Raw genomic sequence first — 14,408 nt, forward strand, 5'->3', positions numbered from 1 at the left:
GGTGGGTAGGGAAGTGGGGGGCGCTATGGGGGACTTTTGGGATAGCATTGGAAATGTAATTGAGGAAAATATGTAATAAAAATATTAAAAATCAAAAATAAAATAAAATAAAATAAAATAAACTTGCACTCAAAAAAAAAAAAAAGATGTTTAGTCTCTGAATCACTTAATGGTTTTCCTACGTGGTTTCAGCCCCAAATCTACCAATGCTACTGTCATTTTTGGAAATGTTATGATGTTATTAATAAAATGTATAATATAAAAAAAAAGAATGTACTGTATATGTCATACTCATATTGAAGATTTACAATGCCTCCTAAATATATAGGCGTAAAGTCAGAGATGAGAAACAAAACTTTCAAATTGGCCACTAGAAATAAGTGCAAGTGAAATTATTCCTAATTCCTCTTGATTCTTGGATCCCTGTATTAGGGACATACCTGATAGTGATATTTAACACTCACATCTCTGTTTTAAAAAACTCTTCTAGAGCTAGGGATACCTCTCAGTGGCAAAAGTATTTGCCTAGCGTGAGTGAGGTCCTGGTTTCAATTGCTAGTACCACCCAAAACTAACAAAACACCACAAAACACTAACTGTCCTTCTATATCATGTGCCCAGTAAAAGAGCTAGCACATCCCCCAGCTACCTTCCTTCTACTGTGACTCCTTGGGTAGGAAATGGTCCCTTGGTCTGAAGCAATATCCATCCCATTCTGGTAATAATTTTTTGAGGCTTCATGTGTTAGTGCTGGGCTAAGGCACTGAAGTCAAGAAGTCAGATACATACCCAGTGTGTCAGTCCAAACCAGGAGATGTTCTTTCTAATTCAGGGTGGTGATGATTAATCAGAGTTGCTTATGCTTATCTAGATGGTACTACACAAGTGACTCATTACTTGGATTGTATTGCAAGTCAGAAGCCGAACAGTAGCAGAAGCTCCATCAGCCTTCAGTGAGAAGTGTCCACTGCTGTAGCCTTCTCCTCATTGATTAAATTACTGTATAAACACAGGAAAGGCCAAGGACATTTGGCTATTTGTTGTTTTGCTGAAAGAGAAAACTTCTGGTGGGAATTAACATTCAATACAAACATACTCATGCTTGCATCCACTTCTACAAGCCACTTAACATTGTCTTTTCTCTTCGTTCTAAGGATGCTCTTGTCACTAATCTCTCCACATTGTTTCTTACAAGAATGTGATCAATCACCCAGTCCATTGACCACTGCCAGGAAGTTTTTGTACTGGGCTATTTCTCTCTTCACACACAGTTTATGGCCAAGTGCATTACCCTAAGCAGTGTTACCTTGGCTAAGTGTCCCTTATGGTCACCACTGAGAGACCAGAGTAGAGCATCAGTCCATCTTCAAGGTCATTATTGAACTCTAGACTCACTTCTCCATCTTTCACTCAATAAACACATTCTATCTCCCAGTCCTGTGAAACTGTACCCCTATCCTTAGGTAAAGTCTTCATTGTTTCATTTGAGTGAAAATATCCACATCTTAAGAGATGAGCTACTCTCAGATTTTATACTTTTCTAGGAGTTAGAAGACCGTATATAATCCCATATCTGAGATCCCACAGACATTACACCGACTAAATTCAGAAAAGTACATATCATCCAAAGAATAAAGCCTGCTTAGTGCTCTACAGTGCAAGAAATTGATTTTCCAGCACAGAGAATGGAAATTGCCATTCTTAAGAGTCAGGAGACCTACATGTCTGTCCTTCAGGACCAAGGTTATCTATGGGCTCATGAGCCCAGTTATCTATGGGCTCATACTGTTGCCAACACTGAAAGAGGGTGCTGATGCAGTTTCCACCCATCTCATATATATATATATATATATATATATATATATATATATATATTAGGTTAATAAAAACCTAATATATATATATTATATATATAATAACCTAATATATATGTATTAGGTTAATAAAAAGTATATATATATATGTATATATATATATATATACATATATATATATATACATGTACTGCAAAAAGGCTAGGAATAAAAGTGGCAGTTCCTACTGCTGCCCCATGCCTGGACCCACGCTGCTGAAAAGGCAGGAAGTAAGCCCCATCTCACCCCTATGCTACAGTTGGCTACATGTTGTTTACAGGGCTAGGAATGGACATTATATTTCCTTTCAAACACCATAGCTCCTGATGCCACTAAACTACTATACATGCAGTATAGCATGTGTAGTTACCAAAGAGGTTTTGGAGGCACTGTGGTTTCCACTGCCTCGTCCTCCCATGCAGTATTTGGGCCAGAAGCCCTTGCCTGTGTTAGAGACCTCACATTGTCATTACCTTAATAAACAGCTGTAAATCCATCAATGTCACTGCCCCCTTATAGTAGTGGCCACACCCTGGGCACCCCACAGTGCTACCTTCTCCACACATCTGCATGGGATGCTAGAATACCCCATTTCTATGCAGCCCTCACACAGTGAGGCTCTCCAACTCTGTAGTTGTACCCTTTGTGTCTAAAGTCATTAATTATAACAAAAAAAAAAGTTGTAAAGAGACCATACTCCAGTGCTCAGAAGAAATTAAACTCAGCACTGTACATCAAGCTGACACCCGAAGCAAATTGTCAGAAGACAGGGACTTACTTTGAAGGCTGGCCTGTAACAGTGGTAGGAATAGCTTACCCCATGGGATGTGCAAATGTAAACAGAAAGCATATAAGAAAGAGTGAGGTATCTTGATGCCTTGAAAGGAATACAGTAATGCTGTGGCAACCAATATGGTGAAATGTATTGATTATATAGAAGTATCTGTGGACTTGAGGGCTCTAAATACAGAAACATCATGGAAAGAGAATATCCTCTGATTTAATTAGAGTACATGCATTCAAATATCTTACTGTATCTAATCAGTATGTATGATTAGGTTAATAAAAAGTATTTGAGAGGGTCTAGAAAAATAAATCAATGTTTAAGAATGAGGACTGGTCTTCCAGAGAGCCAAACTGTAGTTTCCAGTACATACCAGATACTCACAATGCCTGTAACTGCAGCTCTAGGGGGAGTCCAATGCTTCTGATACCCACAGGTACCCACATGTGTCTGTACACACAACACAATTCTTTTATCTACTCTATGGTGATGCTGATACAATTAAATGAAAAGATGCAGCTGCAAAAACAACACACAGGTCTGGAGAGATGGCTCAGCAGTTAAGAGCATATCCTGCTCTTGCCAGGGGCCTGAGTTCAGTACCGAGGATATGTGTTGGGTGGCTCACAACCACCTGTAACTTTGGCTCTGGGTGAATCTGATCCTCTGGCCTTGGCAGGTATGTGCATTCACATACATCTTCCCCAAACACATGCTAAGTGGAACACAGTGCCACACAAGGTCTATATTAAATAAATGGCAAGTCTGAATATAAACATCACTTATTCACAAATTGGGATAACAGCCCATTTCATGTATGTTGTCCACAGAAAACAAAAACCTAGAATATGGCATGGTGTTTGAAAAAGAAGGAGGGGTCCTTAGAGAATGTCTAAGAGCAAATAGAAAACATATTGCAGAACCCATCACTAGAGGACAGTGTCAAAACCCAAAGACTTTCTGCTTCTGGCTATTCTCCAAGATATCTTCATTTTCCTGGCCATTATCAGAGGAGTCAGGGCGTTCAATCTCATTTCTGACATCCAATATTGATTGATGAGCTTGGATGGATCACTGGCATCTTGCTGGCAGGAGCTGCTGTTTACCCTCAGCGTTCTCCTCCCAGGGCAAGCATAGCCCTCCCTGAATCCAACACTGAACCACTTCCAAGGTAATTTGCTTAGCAAAAGTGGGCTGTTCTCACACACTGTATCTTGGGCTCACCTTTCTAACCTTCAAATATTAAAACTCACTCTGAAGAAAATGATTCTGGGAGTCTAATCAGAATGCCTGCTCTCTGTTCTGAGATGTACTCATTTCTCCTGAGTACACGTGTCTTTTCAGGAGACATCGACCTCAAAAGTAACTGGCTTCCTGATGATACTTCTATTTCTTATTTCTGTTTCTAAAAGAAAAAAAAAGCCAATGTATTTCAAAAGTTCAAGAAAACAATCTGAATATTTTACAAGAGTAACTTTTTAATAATGAGTTTAAATCTTTACTGCAATATGATATTTTTATTATCATCACAAGGTGAATGAAGAATCGTTTTGTGCATGCAATCTTTTTATCTATTTATGTGTTCAAAGTAAGAAAATGAGGTTTATGCTATAAAATAAGGAAGTCCATAAAGGTATGAAGAATCCGTGGGATGGAAATAACTAATAGAGGTTCCCTATCTACTCTAGAATTGTTTGAAAACCCAGGACCATTTATTTGGTCATCTATTTACTGTCTGCTATGTGCCAGTCATTTTGCTCAATGAAATGAAGACGGCAAATGACATGTGCCATGAGAAGCTTGCTTTCAATAAACTTGCAATCAAGTTGGATGTAGAAAACCTACTGTGCATGAAATTAAAAATAAATTAAGCAATTAAGAACGAATTTGGTATTGACTAAAAGTATAAATGGGAGATTAGTGAGGAGAGAGGGCTCTGTGGACCAGATTAGCTGAGGGAAGATTTATTGAGCTTGCCCTGAGAGAGGAGGCAAGGAGGTTAAAAGGAGGATGTGGATCCCCAGAAGGGGGTTGTAAAATACCCAGCCAAGATACCAGTGAGCTAGAAGTGTGTTGGCACCAAAGGGCATATGCAAGTGGGGGCCAGAGACAGGCACTGATAGAGGGCATGACGTTCATAAATACTATGAAAATTAAACTCACATATCTAAAAAGGCCTTAGCATCAATGTTTAGTTATAAGCAGAGAAATGAATGTAAGCATGGAGATTTAAAATAATGAGCAGAATTGCACCTTGATAGATGTCTTGATAGATGTCTTGAGTTACAGGTACATTAGAAAGACATGGGAGAGGGACTAGGGACAGAGACGAGAACAAGAGCTGTGGGTTTAATTCAAGCAAGAGTCGGGAGTAGCCAGTAATGCTAAGGAAAAAGAATTTGGGGGATTTTAAAGCATTTTTATTAACCCCTTGAGAATTTCATACAATCTATTTTTATCATAATCACCACTCATACTGCTCTCTCTACCCAAGAGCCAACCACTGTACCCCCTCTCTCTTTCTCGCTTACCTTGGTGTCCTTTTTGGTTTGTTGTCGTTACTTTTGGTTTTGTTTATTTTTTTTTGTTAGGGTAGGTGGATGGTTGATTGTTTGGTTGTCTTTTCAAGACAGGGTTTCTCTGTGTATCCCTAGCTGTCTTGGAACTCACACTGTAGATCAGTCTGGCCTTGAACTCAGAGATCTGCCTGCCTCTGCCTCCCAAGCGCTGGAATTAAAGGTGCATGCCACCACCACCCAACTTTGGTTTTGCTTTTAAATAACCAACCAAATCCCATCAATGGCCACCCCCGTGGTTATGGGGCTCTCCACTGGATCTGTAGACTGTGTTCTTCAGTAAGAGGCCAGGGCTTGTGAGCTCCAGTCCTTTCTATGCTAAAATGCTGACTGGCTTGATCTTGTGTAGGTCTTATACCATCATCTTGCTGTGATTCTATGAGTAGAGTGGCCCCATCATATCTAAGACCTCGCTTTCATGTCTTCTGCTACAATTCCTGATCCTAGTAGAGAGTTGACAAAGACAAACCAACATTTATACTCTGCACTTTGATCAGTTCTGAGTTTCTGCATTAATTGCCATCTAATGCTCAAAAGAAACTTAATGAGGATAGATGATGACAGATTTAGCAAATTGATGTCCAAATGTTTGAGCATGGGTGGGGAAGAATGGGGGTGACACTAATGGAGTTGAAATCTTTGTAGGGAGAAGCTAAAACAGGAAAGAAGACAGGTGAGTAGATGCCACAGATGTGTAGCCCATTAACCAGGCTCAATTCAGTCTAGATCACATAGGAGCGGTGTAGGAACAGATGATAACAAGTACGAATTCAAGCTTCTGAAGGCACTGAAGTTTGTGAAGATTATTAGTTGGGGATCAGGGCTGATAGGTGAACTTGAAAGAGTGGGTAACAAATTAAGTTCAAATTTGGCATGGGGAATCTAAAAAGACTTTGAAATGTCCGAGTGAAAATACTACCTACGCTGCAGATGACAGGTGAAGGAAACATCAAATCTCAGCCAGGAGTGACCCCTCCCTACACATGACCTATAATAAGGAGAGGCCAGGGAAATAAAAGGAAACCCAGTATGAGGGGGTTATAGCAAACATGTCAGGAAGTGCCCTGAAGCAAGAAGATACACAAGAAGAGGGCTAACTATACCCATTGAGTTTAGAAATACAGAAGTAGCCACTGAGCTCGGAGAAAGAAGTCTCTGTGCATGCTAGTAATAAAGGTAAATATGAGTCAAGGAGAAAGACAATGGGGGTCGTCTGAGCTGTGGTCAGTAGTCGGTAGGCTAGAGACAAGGGATGAGAGTAAAGGGAAGATTGTTTGTATTGATAATGCTGTTCTTAAGAAGAGAAAGTCATGCTTACTTAATTTTATTTAAAATTAAGGACCCAACTCAATGGAACTGCTTAAATATCTGAAAGACAGAAGTTTGTCAAGAACAAGCAATGAGACATTAGTGGGTTATGAAAACAATGTTTTGAGTTGGAAATGCCACTTTAATAAATGACATAAAATAGAACAGGATAGAAAATAACAATAGTGCATACAATAAAATATTTCATGGAAGTGTTGTTTCAGGGGTGTGTATGGATGTGTCCTTAGTTTTCAATTTGGGCGCTAAGTGACTATAGACAATGAAGAGAGTTTAGTCTGAATCCAAGCCCAGATAACTTGGAAAATAGTATCAGGAAAGAAATATAAAATAAAAAGAAATGAAGCTGGATGTGATAGGGCACGCCTGTAATCTCAGTCTCAGACTTCTGAGAGTCATGAGGCTTCAACCCTAGCTGAGGAGTTACTGACAGTTGACAGCTGATGAAGATATCCATTTTCTTCAGTGGTGTGACACATAGTAGGTTGTCCATAATCTAGCAGTACTGAACTTGTCATGTAAAAAAAAGATATGAAGTTGGAGGCACCTGTAGGGCTGGGAGATAGAGGGGTTAGGAGTAGATATGATCTAAATACATTTATATTGATCTATGTGTCTATGTGTATCTATGTGTGTATCTCTATGTCTCTGTGAGTGTCTGTGTGTACGTGTGTGTATGAACTTACCCAAGACTAAATTCTGAAACTGTATAACAAAGCACACAAAATGGAGAATGAAGTATTAAGGGAGGAAGGAATTAGACAAACGTGTAATATTCCAGTGAAGACATACCATCTGCAGGTGAGCTATCTCCCACAAAGCTGGGCTTGTGTGGTGTTCTTGGACCTTCCTGTAGTTCATTGTCTTTTCACAGATTATATGTGCACCATGATATTCTGAGCTATCAGTATAGTGCCACCATTCAATAAAAAATATTCTGTGTACAATGGGGATTCATTAAATGTCAACTTTAGTGAGCACCTTACTGCTACAACACTGATATCCTAAAATCCAGAAGTTAAGGAGTGCAGTAGCCTAATTGTAAAATGACTATACGCCTTCCAGAGAAAAACCATGGCAAGCCACAGTCCACATGCTTGACTCCAGAAAGTAATTTCCGTTAGAAATCTGGGTACACACCCTCTATCAGTCAGCTGTGTTGACTGAAGCAGAAACTTACTTTGGCGGCTGTAAGCAGGAAAATCGATTGAGTATTGGAGAGCTCATAATTGCCAAGAAATCAAGGTTTGGAAAATAGGCAAGAACAGGGGAAGCTAATGCATTAGCCTGGACTATACCCAGAATATTCACAGTATGAAGCCAGACCACTCAAGACACTGCTGCCTCGAAACCCTAGATAACCCAGATGTAGCTGCTACCAGCATGGACATTAGTCAGTGCCAACTCCTGTTTCCCAAACCGCCCTTAGTACTGTGCCTTACAGCCTTCCATTCCAATTTCTTGGCACCCCTAGTTCCTTATTCACGATTCACAGCAGCAGCATGGGATTGGTGGAGTCTAGGCTTTGTTTTTGAGCCTAACTGCAAGAAGGATGGGAAACTGAATATCTGTGCATCTAGCGTTTTAAGTTTTTATTGAGGAAGACAGGCTAATTCATTTCCAAGCAAAAAGAAGATGCTGGCTGTCAAGCAGTAAGTGATAAATATCCGCTACATAATAAATGATATATAATCCCATAAATTCCATAGCTGCTACTCATTGCCAGCTTCCAGTACCACCTTGAACTGAACTGAGTGCAACAGAAAGTCTTTAGCTACAAACAGGCCAAGTACTCAATGTCGCTGTTGGTGTGATACCTGGTCAGGTTTATTCTTGAAGGATGCACACATGCTAAATCACCCTGAAATGACAAGTGAATGACACGTCTTAATTGAAATCACTGACCCTGAAATTGGTCTTCTTACCCCAGAAATGGTACTGTCATCATTTCAACTTGTTGGTGGATGGTTCTGGCCCCTTAGTTTAAATGGTGCCAATCACTTCAGTAATTGTTTTGAGTCCACACACAGCATTTCCAGCCACACGAACCCTCTCTCTGCAGTGACCTTGCTCCATGCCAGCCTACCTGTCATCTCTGCCAGCTTTCAGACAGCACACTTTTACCAGTGCCCAGTTTTCAACCCTCCACCCAACCATACCCATTCAATTCACTTGGGATAAGGGTGGATTTCTGGCCCCTGGGCATGCATCCATTAACTTCTAATTCACCTATTAGGAAATCTACATGGAGAGTGTAATGCCTGCTTTGCAAATTTTACCACCCACACTGAATAAGCCTACTGCTGCTAATCTGTGTTTTGCTCTTTGTAAGTTCACCATCAACTATTTCTGCAAAACGGGGTCTATGATAAAAAAAAATCTATGAGAGAATCTCAAAGGATCCATTAAAAGAATATCCATTATGGATCAGAAAAAGGACAATAGATCTTAAGTTAACAATACAGAATAAGAAGCAAAAAATGTAAATAATTTTCTGCTGAACTGAACTCATTTCTGAGTGTTTGTTCAGTATGCATAAAAACCTGGATTCAATTTCCAGCACTGCATAACCCATGATGTCATTCCTTAACGTCATTCCTTACAATGTTAGCTCTTGGGAAATGGAAAGAAGGACGATCAGAAGTTCACGGTCATCCTTAACCACCTGATGAGTTTGTATATGTTGCTAAGTGTGCTTTTTGCTGTTTTTTCGTAGCAGAACAGCCCACAATGCTCAGCACATTGTTGTCCCAGCTCCCCTTACCTAGATGCTGTATCAACTCAGGCATGTATCATTGTGGACTTTTATGATGCTCCAGGATGTTATCCCTGGAATAAGACTATTGGGCTGTGAGCAAAGGCAGCCTGCCTTCCCTGAAGGCTGCCAGATGGCTTCACACCAGGCCCGTGTCAGCTTACAGCTTACAGTCATGAAGATGAGTCCTGCCTCACATCCTTTCTAACACTTGATGTTACACAATTTACACCCAGATTTAGAAAGAAAAAAAAAAAAAACCAATGAAGCTGTCATTTTAATTTCTGCAAATCTGCTTATTAGCAAGTAGGGGCCAGCATCTCTATTTTAAAATATCTGTGGTTTTGGATTCTTTACCTATCCACTGCTGTGACTGCTGTCTTTTCCTAATGGATCAGAGAAGGCCATTTCAGAGTTTAGATAACATTTTCCCTTTTATCCTAGACATCACTAACATCTCTTTCATGCTCCCTTCCTTCAACAGGCATCCTTAGTGTATCTTGTCTAAAGGTATATAGTCTCCCAGGCTGATCTGTTTTCAAGCAAACTGTACATTTTACACAGCTGGAACAATCCAACCAAGAATGTGAAAAACTCTGGGCTTTTGTTTTATTTTATTCCTTCTGTCTTAGTTAATTACTCATATATTGCTGCTGGGTTAATGGTTCCTAAGGCTCTCAGATCTCAAGAAGTTCCTTGTAGCTTTGTGTGGTTCTGTCTGGTACAGTGGTTGGCCTTTCTAAACAATGACTTCCTATTTCCTCTACTCAAAGCCTTCTAACCAGGTCTTGCAGTGCAAGTCTGTAACTCCAGCTACCTGGGGATGTGAAAGAAAGGAAGTTCAAAGTTCAAGACTAACCTGGCCTACGTAGGAATTTAAGGCTAGCTTGAGCAACTTAATGAGCCACTGCTACAAAATGAAAAACAAACAAACAAACAAACAAACATCCTAGGATGTAGCTCAGTAGTAGAGAAGTTGCTTAGCAAGCACAAGATCTTGGGGTCCCTCCTCAGTATTGAAGCAAAGGGAGGAAGAAGGGCGGGGAAGAACAGGGGAAGAGGAAGAGGGGAAGAGGAGGAGGAAGATGAAGAAAAAGCAACAGTGGCCACAACTTCCCCCACTATGTTTGATTTCACGGGATTCATACTTAGATTTTTAAAAACAGTAGGCTTCTAGCTTTATTGACATATGGAGGAAATGTACGCTTGCCACCTGCGGTGTACTTATACCTGAGTTAGAAAGATAAATCAGAAAACACAGTCTAAAAAAAGACAAAGTACATTAAATCCTCATAGCAGTCCTACCCAGTGCAGGTTTGGATAAACAGCTGAATGGCCAGAATGGCCAGTTGGCCTCTCTGTTTCCAGCGTAAGCACAGAGTACCTGATCTACATGGGTCTTGAAGATGTGGCAAGTGTTAGTGATCCAGAGGAAAAGGGTATTTCTAAAACTGATTGTACTTTATTCCTGATAACTTTCAAGCCGAATATCAGAAACAGAAAAGGCTTTTGAAGAAAGTGATGCGGAAGGATGGAGGAAGCAGGAGGGGATCTACCTAGAGAGCTTAGAGCTCAGAGAAGAATCATAGAAACGAACAAGAAGTAAGAGTCGGCCGATAAGGGAGCTTATTGAACAAGCATGCAAAATTGAATTTGGTTCCCCTCCCCCACAAAAAGATAAAAAGCTGGGTATGGCTAAGTGCATGCCTGTGATGCCAGCACTGTGGGGTGTAGACACTACAGTTTGCTACCTGACAGCCCAGCCTTCAGGTTCAGTGAGAGGAATAAGGTGGTGAGTGGCTGAGGATAGCTAACATCTTCCTTTAGTCTCTGGAACATCTATGCACATGCACTGTATTCACACACATACATACAAAAGAACAAAGAGGGGAAAGAAGGATGGAGACTTTCACTGGCTACCAGGCTAAAAAAAGGACTCAGTCACTTATGGAATCCCTACTATGCCTTGGCACGGTGCACCAGGATCTTACACGGCGTCTCCATAATCTCAACAAAAGCCATCCTCTCCATTGTCCTAGAAGGCACATTCAAGAGGTTGAATGTTTTTATGTTCAATTTGTTGAAAGGGGGAAAAGCAAGAGTTTGTCTCTGACATCCATGGTCCACCTACCTCCATTTCATGGAGACAGACTATGATTGAGTGCTTCTCCCCAAGCTAACCAGCCTGTTGAGTCCTAGATGTAAGAAAAATAGTTTTCCCCTTTAAATGCAGTATGAAGTCCTTGTCACTAAAAAGCATTTAAGTATTCTTGAGTTTGGGGGTAGAGAATATCTGGAAAAAAAATGAATACTTATAGGCAACTAATGACAGTCCCTTAGCAAGACCCAATGGCTTTAAATATGATCTTTAGCCTCTAAAGTCTTGACTATAGTAACGACATTGTATAGTAAAGTGTGACTATAGTAACAACATTGGTCCTGGCCTTGAAATCTGCCGGCCAAAGTCCATATGATTTGGTTTCTCTTCACACACGTCTCAGGAGATCATTTTGTAGACACTGAAACTTGCTATGTACCTCTGATTCTCCCAAACATGAAAGGTTGGAGTAACTGGTACCCAAGAGTGGTCTTCTCCCTCCACAGCCCCCACAGTGCTTGCCCATCACCCCTTAATTCATCAAAAGCTGCTCAATCCAATTCTCTAGGCTGTGGCCTGAACGTTTCCATTTCAATAGATTTCTCAATCCCTTAAAAATATTTTTACATTATTTCATGTGTGAGTGTGGGGATTGTATGCGGATGTGCCATGGCCCACATGTGGAGGTAAGATGATGACTTGCAAGATCATCTTCTCTCCTTGTCTCATGTGCCTTCCATGGATGAAACTCGGATCATCAGATTTGGCATCAGGAATCCTTACCCAATGAGCCATCTCACCAGCACCTCGTTGATGATTCTTAAGGAGCAAACCCAACGTAAAGACCACTGGAATAAAGATGGAGAGTGTTTTGAAAGAACCACAGCCCCAGAGGAGAAGATTCACTTGCTGACAGTGCCGTGAATGCTAATTATTTAGCACAATTATTTTATTTAGGTCAGTTTTACAAAGCCACCACAAATGAATAATTGGAAAATGCCCAGCCATGGCTCCTAGAGGAGAACAGGGTTAGGTTCCTGCAAGCTACTGCCCATACTAATTTCATCCAACAATGATCACAACCTTGTTTAACGTGAATTTCTGTTTGAAGTCACACAACTGAAATCTGTACCATTGAAACCTTAATAACAAGCCTAAGGCCAGCAATTCTGTGACTCATTCTGAACAACGCATGTGCTTTATCTGTAAGGTACATCGCAGCCTTCCTGCATGTAGAAACACTGTGCTGGGGCCATTTTGTCACCAGGGCAAAGCATAAAGATGGAGGGATGAGAGTAACAAGAAGGACACTTACTCACAGTGTGAAACATGAACCCAGACCATAGCTCGGTTCAGAACACACATGTCAGCTGACCCAGAATTTTCACATCTTTGTGTGTGTTTGCAAATTTCTGTGGAGATAATGCAAGTACCAATTTTCAGGTTACCAATAAATCTTGGGCTGTGTGAAAATTTGAAAACTTAGAATCCACAAATAATTTCAAATTTTTAGAATTAGTTTCTGTATTCTCTGAGTAGTCCGATTTTTTTGTTGTTGTTGTTTCTTTCTTTCACAGAAGTAGACTTCTCCTAAATATAACAGTGCATGTAATCACAACCAGGTGACACAAGCATTTTCTTTACCGCATTTGGACAGTAACTACTGTGTCTTTGAGTGGTGTTAGTGAACTGTATGCGGCATTACCCAGCAAGGCAAAAGAGAGATGATTTTTTATGAAAAGATAGAAGATAATGCAATTAGAAACTGAAACTCTGGCAAGGTGCTCCAGGGATGACTTCAAATCCAAGGTGCTCCAGGGATGACTTCAAATCCAAGGTGCTCCAGGGATGACTTCAAATCCAAGGTGCTCCAGGGATGACTTCAAATCCAAGGTACTCCAGGGATGACTTCAAATCTAAGACTCATTTTCAGTATCAATTACTTTCACAGAATTAAAGTCCTCATGTGTTTAATGCCTTTCAGCAGATTTGTGCAATATTTCAGTGATATTCTATTTGTATTGTTATTTTTTGAGATTATAACATATAATATATATGATAGTATCACTTCCCCCTAGAAACATATACATGCGAGTGACATTATACAGATGGAGCAAGTTTTATTTATCTACTTAAGAATGAAGGTAGATAGATAGAAAGATAGATAGATAGATAGATAGATAGATAGATAGATAGATGCCATGAATTGGAAAGAAGGAAAGGAGGAGGATAGGGAAGGTTGAGAAGGCGAAAATAATACAAAATAGTTTTCATACCTTACTTCAGTGTCTCCTCTGATCCTATGGTGAGTCTGGAAATTAAACAGGGTAGGTGCTATTTTGATTCCCAGCATTGAAATGGAAGTCTAGAGGCCAAGAGAGCTAGTATAGAACCCATGTCTTTTAGCTCCAAAGTCCTTGTTTCTCTGTTATGCTATAAGAGCAAGACAGTGGGCAGCGCCATTTTCGGCTCCAGACAACCAGCCACCTTCCGAATCAGAGCACAGGTGTCCGCCCGGCTTGAGAGGCTTCTGCCTCAGGTTCTGCGGGAGCCACCTTGGTTCTGCGACTCCACAGCAAGTAGTCTACACAGGTGAGAGTGTGGAACACTGAAACAACGACTTCTGTGACAGACCAAAGCAACACAGCTTCTGGGAAAGATCCTATTTTGGGCCTTCATCTTCGGCCAGGAGGAGGTCCAAACACCAGATAACTGTGCACCTTCCCTGAAAGAGGAGACCTTGCCTGCCGAGACTGCTCTGACCACTGAAACTCAGAGGAGAGAGCTAGTCTCCCAGGTCTGCTCATAGAGGGTAACAAAATCACCAGAGGAACAATCTCTAAACAGAGACAACTATAACAACTAACTCCAGAGATTACCAGATGGCGAAAGGTAAACGTAAGAATTTTACTAACAGAAACAAGGACCACTCACCATCATCAGAACCCAGCACTCCCACTTCGCCCAGTCCAGGGCACCCCAACACACCTGAAAAGCTAGACCTGGAATTAAAAGC

The 14,408-nt window shown here is 40.7% G+C and overlaps 1 long non-coding RNA gene across 1 annotated transcript in view; it reads left to right on the plus strand.

The window, feature by feature from the left end:
* LOC110300996 overlaps window positions 1–14,408 on the plus strand; it is a 110,183-nt gene that overhangs the window by 93,795 nt on the left and 1,980 nt on the right. The window lies entirely within an intron of this gene.

The sequence above is a fragment of the Mus caroli genome, chromosome 9, assembly GCF_900094665.2.
Source record: "Mus caroli chromosome 9, CAROLI_EIJ_v1.1, whole genome shotgun sequence".
NCBI classification, from domain to species: Eukaryota; Metazoa; Chordata; class Mammalia; order Rodentia; family Muridae; genus Mus; species Mus caroli.